General features: G+C 57.3%; 1 long non-coding RNA gene across 1 annotated transcript; it reads right to left on the reverse strand.

Annotated features, from left to right (window-relative positions):
• Window positions 1–4,651: 4,651 nt before the first annotated feature.
• LOC127060555 (uncharacterized) lies at window positions 4,652–9,555 on the reverse strand. The gene is made up of 4 exons (XR_007779761.1): window positions 9,394–9,555; window positions 8,591–8,743; window positions 7,171–7,268; window positions 4,652–5,922 (listed from the first exon to the last, which is right to left on the reverse strand). It is a non-coding gene; the product is annotated as an uncharacterized LOC127060555 (long non-coding RNA).
• Window positions 9,556–14,826: the final 5,271 nt, after the last annotated feature.

Genomic DNA, 14,826 nt, shown 5'->3' on the forward strand with positions numbered 1-14,826 from the left:
GGCAAATTCCTGTGGCTGTTCTCACCCCAGAGTCACAACCAGCCCAGTTCCAGCTGTAAATTCCCCAGGGAATTGCTGCAGGATCCAGGCAGCACCACCGGCTCAGGACCCCCCAAAAAATCCCTACTCCAGCCCTTCAAAGAAGGTCCCGGCTGCACCCCCGTGTTGTCCAGATCAGTGCTGTCAATCCAGAACAATATGCACTGGATTTACCTTTATTTAGGGATAGAATGTGAAAAAAAGGGGAAAACAGAGAAGGATGCAGTGGTGAAGGCAGCCCCAGAAAGTGCCCGGATTGTCACATCTCTGTTTTTGGCTCAAAATGCCACAAAATCCCACCTGGCTGCTTTCTAAAAATTCCTAAGGATTGAAAGGATCCTGAATTTGGTTGGGGGTGGTGGTGGTGGGGGAAGTTGATGGAAAAGCTCAGGTTTTATGGAAAAAGGGATGGTTGTGTGCTGGTTGGAGGGTGCTTGTGGGGGTGGAGGCATCACTCACCTTCTCAGATCCATGTAAAAAATGGATCAGGGCCTGAGGATTGCTGGGAAAACCAGGGTTAGGGAGGGCAATTAACTAATAAATGGTATAATTAACAGTATTCCCCTGTTTATGGCTCAGTAATGGTGTTTTATGGCCAGTTCCAGTGATCCCCTTCAATCAGTCACCCCTGGGGTGCCAGGGCACATTCCCCGGGGAATTTGGGAGCTGCTGAGGGCATCTGTGGGATCAGGGGATATTTATCCCTCTTATCTGCCAGGCCCCTCAGGAATCCCCGGCCCAGCCTCCTCCAGGCCATGCCGTATCAGCTCCAGCCGCTCCCAAGGGTGATCCCATCCCTGCCTGGAGCCTCTCCAGGACCGCACACGTCAGATGTCCTGGATGTCTCGGACGTGAGACATGCCAGGGGCCAATCCTGGGCTGCGGGGATTTCGGGAAGAGCAGCAGGGAATCAGTGCCGGAGGCCGGAGCGGCTCCCGGGGCGCATCCCGGGATCCGCGCACCTGGAGCGGCCAGGAGCGAGCTCCGGGCTCCCTCTGCCGGGCAGGTGACGCCGCTGCAGCGCCTCCCCAAATCCCAACAGCTCCCGGCTTCCTTCCACAGGCCCGGCCTGCAGAGAAAGGGAAACGGCTCCCGAGGAGCTAGGAACAGAGGGGATCCTACAGGAGACCCTACATGAAATCCTACAAGGGATCCTACAGGGGATCCTACATGAAATCCTACAAGGGATCCTACAGGGGATCCTACATGAAATCCTACAAGGGATCCTACAGGAGACCCTACATGAAATCCTACAAGGGATCCTCCTACAGGGGACCCTGCTGCCCCAAGCAGCTCTGGCTGCCCCATCCCTGGCCAGGCTGGACGGGGCTTGGAGCACCCTGGGATGGTGGGACCTGTCCCTGCCCACTGCTTCAAGATCTCTCCCCCCCCTGAACATTCCATGGGTCTGTGATCCAAACGGGCATTTCTCATCCACCAGGAGCTCCCATCCAGCTGGGAATGACTCTTGGGATCCAGCCTGGCTGTTCCATTGCTCCAGACTCAATGCCCCCACACACCTGGAATCACTTTGGGAAGGTGAAACAGCTCCCAGGGTGAGGAACTCATCCCTCCATGTAAGACACCTGGACCAGCCATGGATCTGTCACCTTCCCCTTCCTGGGCTCAGGTAACACCAGTCTCTGGTTGTGCTGAAATATCCCCAGGTCCTTTTCGACTCCACTTTTTTATCCTCTAAGGGCCAAATCCTCCAGGAACACACCCAAATCATCTTTATCAGGGGAAAAACCCTTTTCCCATCTGGAACCTCAGCTCACAGCCCCTCTGCTCCCCAGGAAACAGCTGCAGGTGGGAGCATTCCTGGTTTTCTTCCACCTCTCCTCCCTTCCCCAGTGGATTTTGGGATGCACCCTCAGTCTGGGAGCAGCCAGGCCTTGTCCCAGTCCTTCCCAGTGCGCAGCCTGGAGAAATCCAGCACCAGCTGAGTCCTGCTCAGCACCAGAGGGGAGCCAACCCACCCCCCACCGTGTGCCACGGGGTTAAATGCGTGGGAAAGGAGCTGGAAATGTCCTGGCACTGGGAACTGATGGCCTGGGGCTCCGCTCCAGTTCCAAACCCAGTTTAATCCACCCATCCCAGTTCTCCCACAGCTGCTCCCCCAGTTCCAGCTAACACCTGGCTTGACTCCGGTGGGACAGGAGGAGGAGGATGGATGCTCCAGGCCCTCTCCTGGCCTGGCACAACTGTTTGCAGGGATGGAAGTGGCTCATGCCAGGAAATCAGCCATTGGGAAAAGGAGCTCCCACACTTTGGGGAAAGGACGCGGGTTGGATTTCCCATTCCTGCACCATCCTGGCCCAAACCGTGCCTCAGTTTCCTGGCTTTTTTTCACCTGCACCCTCGGGGAGGATGGAATTTTGGGGCGGGGGTTGGGGGGGGGTGGGGGTATAATTTCGTTTTCCTAATGAAATGCTCCAGGACAGAGCAGGGAATTTAGCAAGCAGGGAAGGGCTCAGCGGGGATTTGTCCCTGTCCCTCTCCCCAGGCTCGAGGGGATCACCAGCCCCACCCTGGGTGGCCAAACCCCTCCGGGAGCCCCAAATCCCTGGGCTGGCTGCAAACAAACCCCTGCATTGTGTCCAGAGAGGGGAGGAGGGAGGGGGGGAAGGAGCCCGGCCCCATCGGCCCATCCCAGGGGAGCGGCTGGCGCTGCTCTGTGCCCGTATAAGGCCAGGTTGGGCTCTCCCGGCCCAATCCGGGCAGGAATTGGGAACACCTGAGCCCGGCCCCGCCCAGGTGAGCCGAGCTCGCCCTGCCCGGCTGCAGCCCCTCCCCAGCTGTGTCCGGTGGGAATTCCGCCCTGGGAAGCCGTCCCGGAGGCCCCAGGGTGGCCACACCGGCTCAGTTTTAAGGCGGAGTGGCACCTTTCCCTCCCCCATTGCCAACCATTCTCCACACGGCAGGTGGAACAGTTCTCCGAGCGTCCCGGTGCTGGGATTCACCCCCTGTGCCCAGCTGGGATCGCGATTCACCCCCTAAACCCGCCTGGGTTTGAGACTCGTTCCCCTAAACCCTCCTGGGATTGGGACTCGTCACCCTGAACCTGCCTGGAATTGGGATTCACCCCTAGCACCCGGCCAGGACCGGGATTCACCCCCTGAGCCTGGCTGGGATTGGAATTCACCCTCTCTGTGCCTGCCTTGGATTGGGATCCACCCCCCTAAACCCACCTGGGATTGGGATTCACCCCCAGTGCCCGGCCAGGACCGGGATTCAGCCCCAGTGCCCAGCCAGGACCGGGATTCACCCCCAGTGCCCGGCCAGGACCGGGATTCAGCCCCAGTGCCCGGCCAGGACCAGGATTCACCCCCAGTGCCCGGCCAGGACCAGGATTCAGCCCCAGTGCCCGGCCAGGACCAGGATTCAGCCCCAGTGCCCGGCCAGGACCGGGATTCACCCCCAGTGCCCAGCCAGGGCTGGGATTCACCCCCAGTGCCCGGCCAGGACCGGGATTCAGTCCCAGTGCCCGGCCAGGACCAGGATTCCCCTCCCCGGTGCCTCCAGCCCTGCTCTCTGATCCTGGCAGGATCTGGGGGCTCCGGCCAGGGAATTGTGGCAGCCCCGGGATGTGCCAGCACTGGCTGCTGCCGGCCCTGGCCCTCCAGGGACTGCACCGGGGTCTGGTGGCCCTGTCTGGGCAGGGGGATTGGCCTGAGTGACCTCCACAGGTCCCTTCCAACCCCAGGCGTTCTGGGATCCGGGGACATCACCTGGATCCCAGCCCTAAGGTGCCACCGGGCCTGGGGGACACGGGAGGGACCCTGGGGTGCCAGCACAGCCTGGCGCTGTCCCTGTCCCTGTCCCTGCCAGCCCCGGAATCTGGGAGAAAGCAGAGCTGCTGTCAAGATCCAAGACGTTCCTCTAGCTGCCCAAAGTGATTTGAGACCCTAGCAAAGAGCTCAGAGACCTTAGCACAGAGTCAGAAACATCTGTGCCTTTGATTTTAGTCCGTAGAAAAAATGACCAAGTTTGTGTGAAGATTTACAAGCCACAAGAGTTTGAGTAGAATGACAGTGAATTTGTCACAGGGTGAAAAAGTAGAATGTTAAGGTTTTAGAATGAGGGCTCAAGAAGCAAGATAGCAGAATCTAAGCGTGTCCTGTCCTTCTCCTTCTTGTCCTCCATCTTCTGCTGTGATGGTGACACTTTTTAATTAGTTTAGAGACAAACTGTCTAACATAAGTGACAAGTATTAGAAAATTATTGTAAATAAAGTACATGTAGCTCATAGTATAAAAAGCCAACACCACCCCAAGGGCAGGGACTGTGCCACAACCCGACCTGCTGGACAGACCTCAGCAGGGCAGAGAAAGAGTGGAACAGACAAGGAAAAATAACCCTGAAAAGCAAAACCGACGAATCTCAACTTCTTCTGGGAAAAAAGAGACTTTTCTACTACCTCAAAAGTCATCTCAACCACAGAAAGCCGAGAAGTTGCCTGGCTGTGCTGCCCGGGCCGGGCCGTGCCCGCAGCCCCGCGGGAGCGGTGCCAGCCCGGCCCCGGGGCTGGGAGTGCCCCGAGTGCCACCTCCGGGCCGGGCACTCGCAGCGCAGCAGCTGCGGCAGCCCCGCCCTGCCCCAATTCCTGCCAGGGAAACACCAGCCCTACCTGGGGCACTCAGGGAATTTGGGGTTTGTCTGATTTACACCTGAGCAGACCCTGCAATGGGGGAGCAGCCTGGCCTTGGACACCTCCAGTGTTAGAACCCAGGACATCCCTCTGGCTGCCCTGGAGGGCTCCAGCCCTTGCCTGGGGGCTCAGAGACCCTGGCACAGAGCCCAGGACACCTCTGACTGATTTTGACCCATGGAGAAAATTACCACCTTTATATGAAGAATTACAAGTCAAGAGAGTTTAAGTAGAATGATAGTTAGCTTGTCACAAGGTGAAAAGTAGAATTTTGGGGTTTTTAGAATGGGGGTTCAGAGGTCAAGATGGAGGAATTTGGGCGTGCCTTGTCCTTTCTCCTTCTTCCTAGCCTCCATCTTCTGGGTGATGGTGGCACTTCTGGATTGGCTTAAGGTAGGAACACACTGTCTAACATAGGTGATAGGTATTGGAAAATAACTAAATATAGTGCATGTAGTTTGTAGTATAAAATGTTGACACCAGCCCAAGGGTGGGCAGTGTGCCTCTGGCTGAGCTGCTGAACGGACCTCAGCAGGCCAGAGAAAGAATGTACTAGATAAGGGAAAATAAACAACCTTGAGAACCATTCCTTGAGAGCTGAGGAATCCTGACTCCTTCTTTGAAGGCCGGGCTGGGAAAAGAGACTTTTAACTCCAGGAACCATTTCCAGCTCTCCCTTGGCACTGGCTGAGCTCCTGCTCCAGGGCCTTCCCTTTCCCCTTATCCAAACCTGCTCCCTAGGCTCAGCTGGGGAAAAGGAGGCTCAGGGGGGACCTTCTCCCTCCCACAACCCCCTGACAGGAGGGTGGGGTTGGCATCTGCCAGGGAACGAGTGAAAATGGCCTCAAGGTGCATCAGGGATGATTTGAGTTGGATTCAGGAAAAATTTCTCATGGAAAGGGTTGTGAAGGAATGGAAGGGACTGCCCAGGGCAGGGGCAGAGTCCCCATCCCTGGAAGTGTCCAGAAGGGTGTGGCTGTGGCACCTGGGGATATGGTCTCTGAGGGCTTTTCCAACCTGAGCAATTCCATGGTTTGTGGACAGCAGCAACCAGAGGTGGCTCCTGGGGTTTGGAGTTGGGCACAGCTCGTCCTCCCTGCTCCCTTCAGGCACTGAGCACCATCCCAGAACTTCCTCTCCAGGATCAGCAGGAGACCATGGGGCTGCAGGAGGTGGAAGGAGCCCCAATCACAGCACGAGCTCCACGTGGGACACAGCTTGGGCTGGACATCCTGGAGTGAGGGAACGGTCTGGGGTGAGGGATCTCAAAGCTCATCCCACCCCAAACCCCTGCCATGGGCAGGGACACCTCCCACTGTCCCAGGCTGCTCCAAGCCCTGTCCAACCTGGCCTTGGAGCTGCCGGAGATGGGCATCCTCTGGGAAATCCATCCCAGGGCCTGCCCACCCTCACAGGGAGGAATTCCTTCCCAATATCCCATCCATCCCTCCCTCTGGCAGTGGGAAGCCATTCCCTGTGTCCTGGCACTCCAGGCCTTGCCCCCAGTCCCTCTCCAGCTCTCCTGGAGCCCCTTTGGGCACTGGAAAAGGCTCCAAGGTGTCTCCAGAGCCTTCCCTTCTCCCATCCCTGCTCCCTCCCAGCCCCACAGGTCTCTGAGCACAAATTCACCAGGAACTCCCCAAACCTCAGGGACCTGGGATCCACAGAGGGATCTGGAGGAGATGGGACAGTGTCCAAGGAGGGGTTTGGAGGAGCCACAGGGATGTGGGGGACCTGGGACAGTGCCCTGTGTCCATGGAGGGGTCTGGAGGAGCCACAGGGACCTGGGACAGTGCCCTGTGTCCATGGAGGGGTCTGGAGCAGCCACAGGGACATGGGACAGTGCCCTGTGTCCATGGAGGGGTCTGGAGCAGCCACAGGGACATGGGACAGTGCCCTGTGTCCATGGAGGGGTCTGGAGCAGCCACAGGGACATGGGACAGTGCCCTGTGTCCATGGAGGGGTCTGGAGCAGCCACAGGGACATGGGACAGTGCCCTGTGTCCATGGAGGGGTCTGGAGCAGCCACAGGGATCTGGGGGATGCAGTGCTGTGCCTGTGTCCATGGAGGGACCCAGCAGGAGCAGAAAAGCCCCAGCTCAGCAGGGAAAGGAGCTCCCGGGGGCTGCTCCTGGCCCAGCCCCTGGAGCCGCGCCAGGAATGCAGAGTGGGAGCGGAGCTGAGCCGCTCCTGCCGGGACCTGCCGCGCTTGCGAGGCTCCGGGCACACCCAGAAATTCAGAGCTTCGGAAAAAAACCCTCAGCACCTGGGCAGGGGAGGGACAGGAGGAACCACTTCAGAGCTGAGGAATCCCAGGGTGACTCAGCCCTGACGCAGGAAGCAAACAGGGCTGGGAATGGTGGGACGAGGGTCGGGCAGCCCCGGGAGGGATCCTGGGGGGGCAGGGAGACTCGGACCATCAGAGTTCAGGGGATGTTTTCAGCTGCAGCAAAGCTGCTCCAAGCACTTCCCAACACCCACCTTTATCTGGCTCAGAACCAGCTCCAAGGGTCCCAAAATCTCCTTAATCCCAGGGCAGCACCAAGAGCAGCCCCCTGCCCACAGAGAGGCAATTCACCCTTGAAAAAAGGGAATACAAAACACTTGGAGCTTCATTTCCAGGGCTTCCAGAGCCTCATCATGGAGGCAAAGGGATCTGTGACTTCCTCCGGGCAGGAGAAGGGAAGTAGGGATGAGGACCCCACCACTGAGCTCCTGGATCCCAGGATGGTTTGGGTGGGAAGGGACCTTAAAGCCCATCCCATTCCTGACACCCTCCACAGCCCAAGGTGTTCCAAGCCCCGACCAGCCTGGCCTGGGGATGGGACAGCAGGATTTTGGGGGACTGGGAAGCACTTGGAGCTCTGGGGGGTTGGGGGTTTGGAATTGCAAGGAGAGGAGTAAAACAGCCCCAGCTCAGTGCCTCAGCTGCAGATCCACTCTGGATTTACACCCCCTGCCCTCCACAATGGGTAAATCCAGCATCCCCTCAGCTTTCCCTGGCTAATTCCCCAGAATGAGGGATCTGCACTAGTTCATCCCCAGAATTCCCAGTGGTAACAGCAGTTTAAGTCCCAGTTCCTGAAGTGAGGACCCCATGGAATCACAGCTGCTCTCCTGGTTCAAACCAACAACAGAAAACCCTCAAAAACTGGGACCTCAAACCCAGATTAAACCAGGGGGAATAAATCCAAATATCTGGTTCACAAGACACTCAAAAACCCCAGAGTTCACCTCGCCTCGGATTTGCCATGGGGAATCTGAAATTCAGGAGCATGAGACGTTTCCCCTCTTCAGAGCCCCCACGGGATCAGCCCTGTCCGAGCTCCCCTAGCCTGCTTTTGGGGAGCACCAGTGGAGCCTCTGGATGGGGGGGCTGGATTCCCTCCATCCCTGCTCCTGGCAGTTCCCAACAGCAGCTCCTGCCATGGCCCACACCCACGGGACACGCTCTGACCTGAGCTGGGATTTGGGATCAGCCCACGCCTGGCGCTGGCAGCAGCTCTGCAGTTACACAAGGCAGGGAAAGCTTGGGCAGGAGTGTGGGGGTCCCACCTGGAGCAGGATCACAAGACACTCAAAAATCCCAGAGCCCCAGGGCAGGGGATCCCATCTGGAGCAGGGCAGGGGAAAGCTTGGGCAGGACCAGGGGATCCCACCTGGCCACAGCAGGGCAGGGGATCCAGGGGTTGGTGGCACTGAATTGCAACACAAACTGCCCGAGTGTCCCCCAGGAACAGGAATTCCCACCTTGCTGGAAGCTCCTCAGCCCACCTTGAGTGCAGGAAGGGGCAACTCAGGGCTTTGTATTTGGCTTTATAAAACAGGCCTCCAGTGGCTCCAGCCCCTGCTCTGCATAAAATCCCAGTCCACAACTGGGAATTGCCTTTGGACTGCTCACCCTATTCCTCACTTCATCCTGGGAAGGGGCAGCATTCCCACCTCTCCTTCACAAAGAGGCTGAGCTGTTCCAAGCAGGAAAGAGCCCCAGATTCTCCACTCAGGCAAAGACGAACCCAGCTGCTTCCTGTGTTTGGCCATCCTGGTGTTGCAGCTGCACATGGAAAAGGCAGGATCAGCTCAGACATCCTCATGGTGCTTCCCAGTCCCCCAAAATCCTGCTGTCCCATCCCCAGGCCAGGCTGGTCGGGGCTTGGAACACCTTGGGCTGTGGAGGGTGTCAGGAATGGGATGGGCTTTAAGGTCCCTTCTCACCCAAACCATCCTGGGATTCTGGGACTAATCCAGGTGTACCTGAAGGAGGTATTGACAGAGTTGCCTTCCCTGCCAGCTTAAACCCAGAATTCCAGCTCCAGCACAAATGGGATGAATCCCTGTGGATTTAGTGGGAGCTGGGCCCCTTTAACAGTCCCTTTGTGCCAATTCCTGTGTGTTTTACTCTGAACTGGGAGGTTTTTACCAACCATCCCAACCATGCCAGGAATGGGGTGGGGATGTTTTGACAGGGAGTCCTGGATCACGTCCAGATCCCACCCAGCTCCGTCCTCTCACCTCTCCCTGCTGCCCGACGTGCTCAGCCCCGAGTGTCAAGAGACTGGAATTTGAGAGAAAACAGACTCAGAGAGCAAACACTGCCCAGAGCAGGGGGGAGCCCAGGGATATCAGGCCCAGGATCACACACACATGGATCCCTGCGTCCGGGAATGGAACATCTGGGGCTAAACCTGCATCTGTAAAACACACCTGGAGGAGCAGCTCTGAATCCCACCCGTGTGGGGGCATCCCTGAAAATCCAGGTGCACTTCCCTGTTTTCACGAAGGATCCTCGTTTTTCCTCAGCTGCTGCCGCACCTGGCTGGGAAAGGCGCTCGGGAGGCTCCGCCCGGCCCCGGGGCAGCTTCGGGAGCCGCTGTGGGCGCGTCCCTGGAGCCTCCCGAGCTGCGATCCCTCTGATCCTCCCGCGTCCCTGCCCTGGGCTGGGAACGCCGCGGCTCCAGCTCCAACCCACTTTCCCTGGGTTTTGCACAGGAGGCAAATCTGGGTGCTGCAAAGCTCCCACATCAGCACATTGGCAGGAACGGAGCCTGCCCGGCCATCCCGGCACAGAAATGCCAAGGCCAGGCAAGGGGGGGCTCCTGGAGCCTGTGGAGGTGCCCAGCTCCTGTTCTGCCCTTCCCAAGGTCCCTTTGGTGGTGCTGCTGGGGTTGGACTGGATGATTCCGAGGGTCTCTTCCAGCCTTGGGGATTCTGTGATTCCACAGTCCCCCACCCCTTCTCCCTGACCCAGCCACCTCCAGTCCCCACAGTCCACCTGAAACCATTCTGGAACCACGGCTCAGGTGCTCAGGGAAAGCATCCTCCTGTCATGGGGAAAGTGGGACCTTTCCCTGCTCTGTCACCACCCAAACCTGGATTTCTGTGATGGGACATCACAGAGAGGGACTGGGGTGAGCCACTCTCCAGGACCTCCCTCCAAGGGATCCCATGGCTCCTCTGGGCTTCCCAAAGCCTTGCAGACTCTTGGGATGCTCCTGCACAAGGTGTTCCCTCAGGGATCAGCAGATTCAGGCCCACCCTGCACCCAAAATCAGAGTCCAAAGGAACCAAGTTCTGCATCAACCAACTGGGGCCATCCTAGGGGTATTTCCCGGGGAACAGGGGGAGAATCATCGAGTCCAGAAGGAGTTGGACTGGGAGGGACCTGGAACCTTCCAGGGCTCTCAGGAACCTCCAGGTGCCCTGTCCCATCCTCTGCTCCTGTGTCCACACCGCCCACCAGATCAGAGGCTTTATGGCATTTCCACTCTCAAACACTCCTTCACCTTCCAACTCTCTAAATCCCTAAAAATCCTTACAACTCTTCCTTTGGAGCCTCAAGAGGAACCAGTCTAGCTCCACCATGGAGCCCAGATCCTCCATCTCCTTACAAAGCCTTTCCTGGCTGAGCCTGTCCTGTGTGAGTCAGCTCTGCACAACGCCCGAGTCAGCACTTCCCACAAAGCAGCTGGAGCTGGGCCTGGAAAAACGGAGCCACATCCCCAGGAGGGACCGGCCGGGACCTGCCGGGCTGGCACGGGGCACAGGGAATGTGCTGGTGACAGCAGCTGCCAGAAACGCCCAGCAGGAGAGAACAGGGAGCAGCTCTGCCTCCCCCCCAGGCACAGGGCCCTGTCTGGGACATGTCAGAGGCTCCTGGGAAACCTGGAGCCAGCCCAGGCTGGCCTCCCCCAAGCTCCTTTGGGCACGGGGATCCCCCAGGTCAGGTCTGCACTGGGGTTACCTGTCAGAACCCAGGACATCCCTCTGGCTGCCCTGGAGGGCTCCAGCCCTGGAGAGCTCAGGGACCTTGGCACAACCAAAGACCCCTGTGCCTTTGATTTTGACCCATGGAAAAAATTACCAAGCTTATATGAGGATTCATAAGCCACAAAAGTTTAAGTAGAATGATAGTTAGCTTGTCACAAGGTGAAAAGTAGAATTTTGGGGTTTTTAGAATGGGGGTTCAGAGGTCAAGATGGAAGAATTTGGGCGTGCCTTGTCCTTCTTTCTCCTTCTTCCTAGCCTCCATCTTCTGGGTGATGGTGGCACTTCTGGATTGGCTTAAGGTAGGAACACACTGTCTAACATAGGTGATAGGTATTGGAAAATAACTGTAAATAAAGTGCTCGTAGTTTGTAGTATAAAAAGACAACACTGCCCTGAGGGCAGGCAGTGTGCCTCTGACTGAGCTGAACGGACCTCAGCAGGCCAGAGAAAGAATGTACTAGATAAAGGAAAATAAACAACCTTGAGAACCAGAGCTGAGGAATCCTGACTCCTCCTCGGTTGCTGGGCTGGGAAAAGAGACTCTCTGACACATCTCGGGGTCATCCTGACCACAGAGACCCCCGAGGGTTATCCAGGCCAGGTGAGATCCCAGCCCCAGCACCCACAGCAGGACGCTCAGGAGAAGGAGCTCAGGAGGGCACGGCCAGCAGGAACCCCAAGAATTCCTGGTTCCATTCCCAAGCCTCATCCCGGCTTAGCCAAGCTCAGGTGAGATCCCCACGTCCAGCCTCAATCTTCAGGAGAATGGAGCTCGTGAACACAAGGCCCAGGAGGCACTGCAGGAATACTTCATTCCCAAACCTAATCCACACTCAAAGCTCAGGATATACTCCAGGAATGTCTAATTTGATTCCCAATTCTCATCCAGTCACCCTCCTTTCCTCCCTCCCTCCTCTTCCGAGCAGCTCCCAGGCTCACAAATCCCATGGGATCTCTGTTCCCTCTCCCTACCCACCTTTTCCACTCAGACCTTCCCTGCACCTTCCTGTGCTCTCTCTGGCTTTTCCATGGAAACCTGGACACCTTTCCCACCTGCCCTGAGCACTGAACAAGCTGTCCTGGAAGAAGCCAAACCAGGTGGGACGAGGCTGAGTGGAAATGGAGCCTTCCAGGTCCCTGTGGTTGCCTGGATCCACAGTCAAGGCTGTCAGCAGTTGGGATCCACAACGGGACTGGGGCAAACCAAAAGGGCTCTTGGGGCTTCATCCTGTGGGGATTTTGAGGAAAGGACTGAGCCCCACCTGTGTCAGCAATGGGGCAGGGGTGGAGGTAAAGCCCACCTGAGGAATGTGCTGCAGGTCCTGCTTCAGGGGCTGGGGGACAGGAAATCCTTTGGGATCTGCCCCAGTTATCCCCCGGAGCTGGCACTGGTCAGGCTGGGAATGTCCAGCCAGATAACACAGCAGTGACTCCATCAGATCATTCCCAGGAGATCCACAAGCCCTGGAGAGAAGCCACCACACATTCCAGAGGAGCCTTCACAACTTCCAAATTCCCCTGTGCCCATGCACTGGCCACCCTTGGAGAGACCTACAGAGGATGGTGCTGCCCGAGGGGATGGATCTTCTCCAGCTGGACACAGAGCCAGAGCAGCTCCCTGGGGCCTTGGAGGAGATATTCCATATTTGCACACATTTATTAGAGATGTGGGGAAAATCCTTCATAGAAGGGTTGTCCAGCCCTAAAAGGCTGCCCCAGGGCAGGGGCACAGTCCCCATCCCACGAATTGTGCAAGAAATGTGTGGATGTGGCACGGTCAGGGGTGACCTTGCTGGCGCTAGGCTGGACTTGATCTCTGAGGGCTTTTCCAACCTGAACAATTCCATCATTCCTGGCTCAGGCTGTGTCACCTGCTCTCAGGGACACCAAGACCGGCTGGATTAGAGTTTTCCCTTCACCCTCCTGCCTGTTCTTCTCACACAGGAAACAGGAATTCTGCCCAAAATGCCAGCAAGGATCCCTTCACTGAGCTTTTCCCAGCACATCTCACATAGATCCATGGAATGGTTTGGGTGGGAAGGGACATTAAAGGGACATTAAAACCCATTAAGTGCCACCCCTGCCATGGACAGGGACACCTTCCACTGTCCCAGGCTGCTCCAAGCACTTTCCAGCCTGGCCTTGGGCTTAGCCAGGGATCCAGGGCAGCCTCTGCTGCTCTGGGAAATCCATCCCAGGGCCTCACCACCCTCACAGGGAGGAATTCCCCCTTGTCCTGGCACTCCAGGCCATTGTCCCCAGCCCCTCTCCAGTTCTCCTGCAGCCCCTTAAGGCCCTGGAAGGGGCTCCAAGGTCTCCTTTCCCTTCTCCTCCCCAGGTGAGCACCCCCAGCTCTCCCAGCCTGGCTCCAGAGGGGCTCCAGCCTTTGAATCCAAGCTGGGAGTGCCTGGAGCAGGGGTGTCCAGCAGGGATGCTCCCAGAGTTAATGGAGATGCAGAGACAGAGCTGAGCCATCGCAGGGCTGGCAGGTTTGGGATCCTCCCTGCTCCCTCCCTGCTGCCTCTGTTTGATCCATGGAGGATCCCAGGAGCTGCTTTGATGTGTCAGCCTGGCAGCAGGGCCTGTTCCAGCATGACTCCTCCCAGATTCCTGCGGGAAAAAAGCTGCACCTCAGCAGCTTCCACAGGCTGGAACCGGCCCTGGGGCAGAGCAGGGACACCAAGTGACACAAAGAGACCCCCTCAGCATCAGCTCCCCTGTCCTTCCCAGCAGTTACAACCCAACAATCCAGCAGAATGGGTTATTCTGGGATGCTGGTGCATCCCATTCCACAGGGATGCCACCTCACAGGGCCAGCTCTGATCCCTGACCCACCACATGATGGGGTTTGATCAATTACCCAGTGTGTGTCCTGCCATGGAGACGTGGATCAGATCCCTCCTGAGCTGCCATGGAAACGTGGATCTGATCCCTCCTGAGCTTCCCTGCTCCACAGCAGGGTCCCCACACGAGTTTAGGCAGCTCTGGCCTCAGAACTTTCTCACTCCCAATAAAACTGGCTCAGGAAGGATCCAAGGATGAAGCAGCTTTGTTAAACATCAGGATGAAATTCCAGGGGGCTGATAAGCGTTTTATGATCCTGATTGGACTGGGATTGCCAGGTCAGAAGAGATAAGGTCTGGGAGCATTTTATATTCCCTGGAAGCAGATCACGACTGCAGCCCCTTCCAGTGGGCCCAGCTCCACAGGAACAAGGATGCTCCAAATTAACTCATTCTAAGGAACTTGAGTCTGAGCTAAGGAATGGTGGCAAAGATTAAGTCCATAATGATCCAAGGGACTTCTGTGCCAAGGGGGAAAACAAACCTGCCTCAGTTTGTTCCATAAGTGAATAAAATGGGAAACCTGAGGTGCTGAAATGAAATCCCAGAGAGGGATGAAGGAGCTCAATGAGAGGCTTCCACAACGGGCCAACTTCTCCACCAGGACCAGCAAGGATAAAGCCTTGGGGACTCCAAGGAACCCTTCCCACCTTGAATTTAAACCTGAGGGCTCATGGCCAAGGCAATTGCATTTCCAGCACTGATAGGGAAGCTCAGCAAGGAAGGGAACAGCCAAACTCTCTTTGTTGGTAGCCCAACAGAGCAGGACCTGCCTGCAGCACATCAGGGAATCCTGGAATGGTTTGGGTGGGAAGGGACCTTAAAATCCATCCCACCCCACCCCTACCACAGCAGGGACACCTCCCACTACCCCAGGCTGCTCCCAGCCCCGTCCAAGCTGGCCTTGGACACTGTCAGGGATGGGGCAGCCACAGCTGCTCTGGACAAATGTCCAGAGTGACCCAAGCCTCACCCTTGGATTTGTGCTTGGTTTTCCCACCAGGGTTCTGCTCCCCTCCCAGTTCAC

This window comes from Serinus canaria, chromosome 25, assembly GCF_022539315.1.
Source record: "Serinus canaria isolate serCan28SL12 chromosome 25, serCan2020, whole genome shotgun sequence".
NCBI lineage: Eukaryota > Metazoa > Chordata > Aves > Passeriformes > Fringillidae > Serinus > Serinus canaria.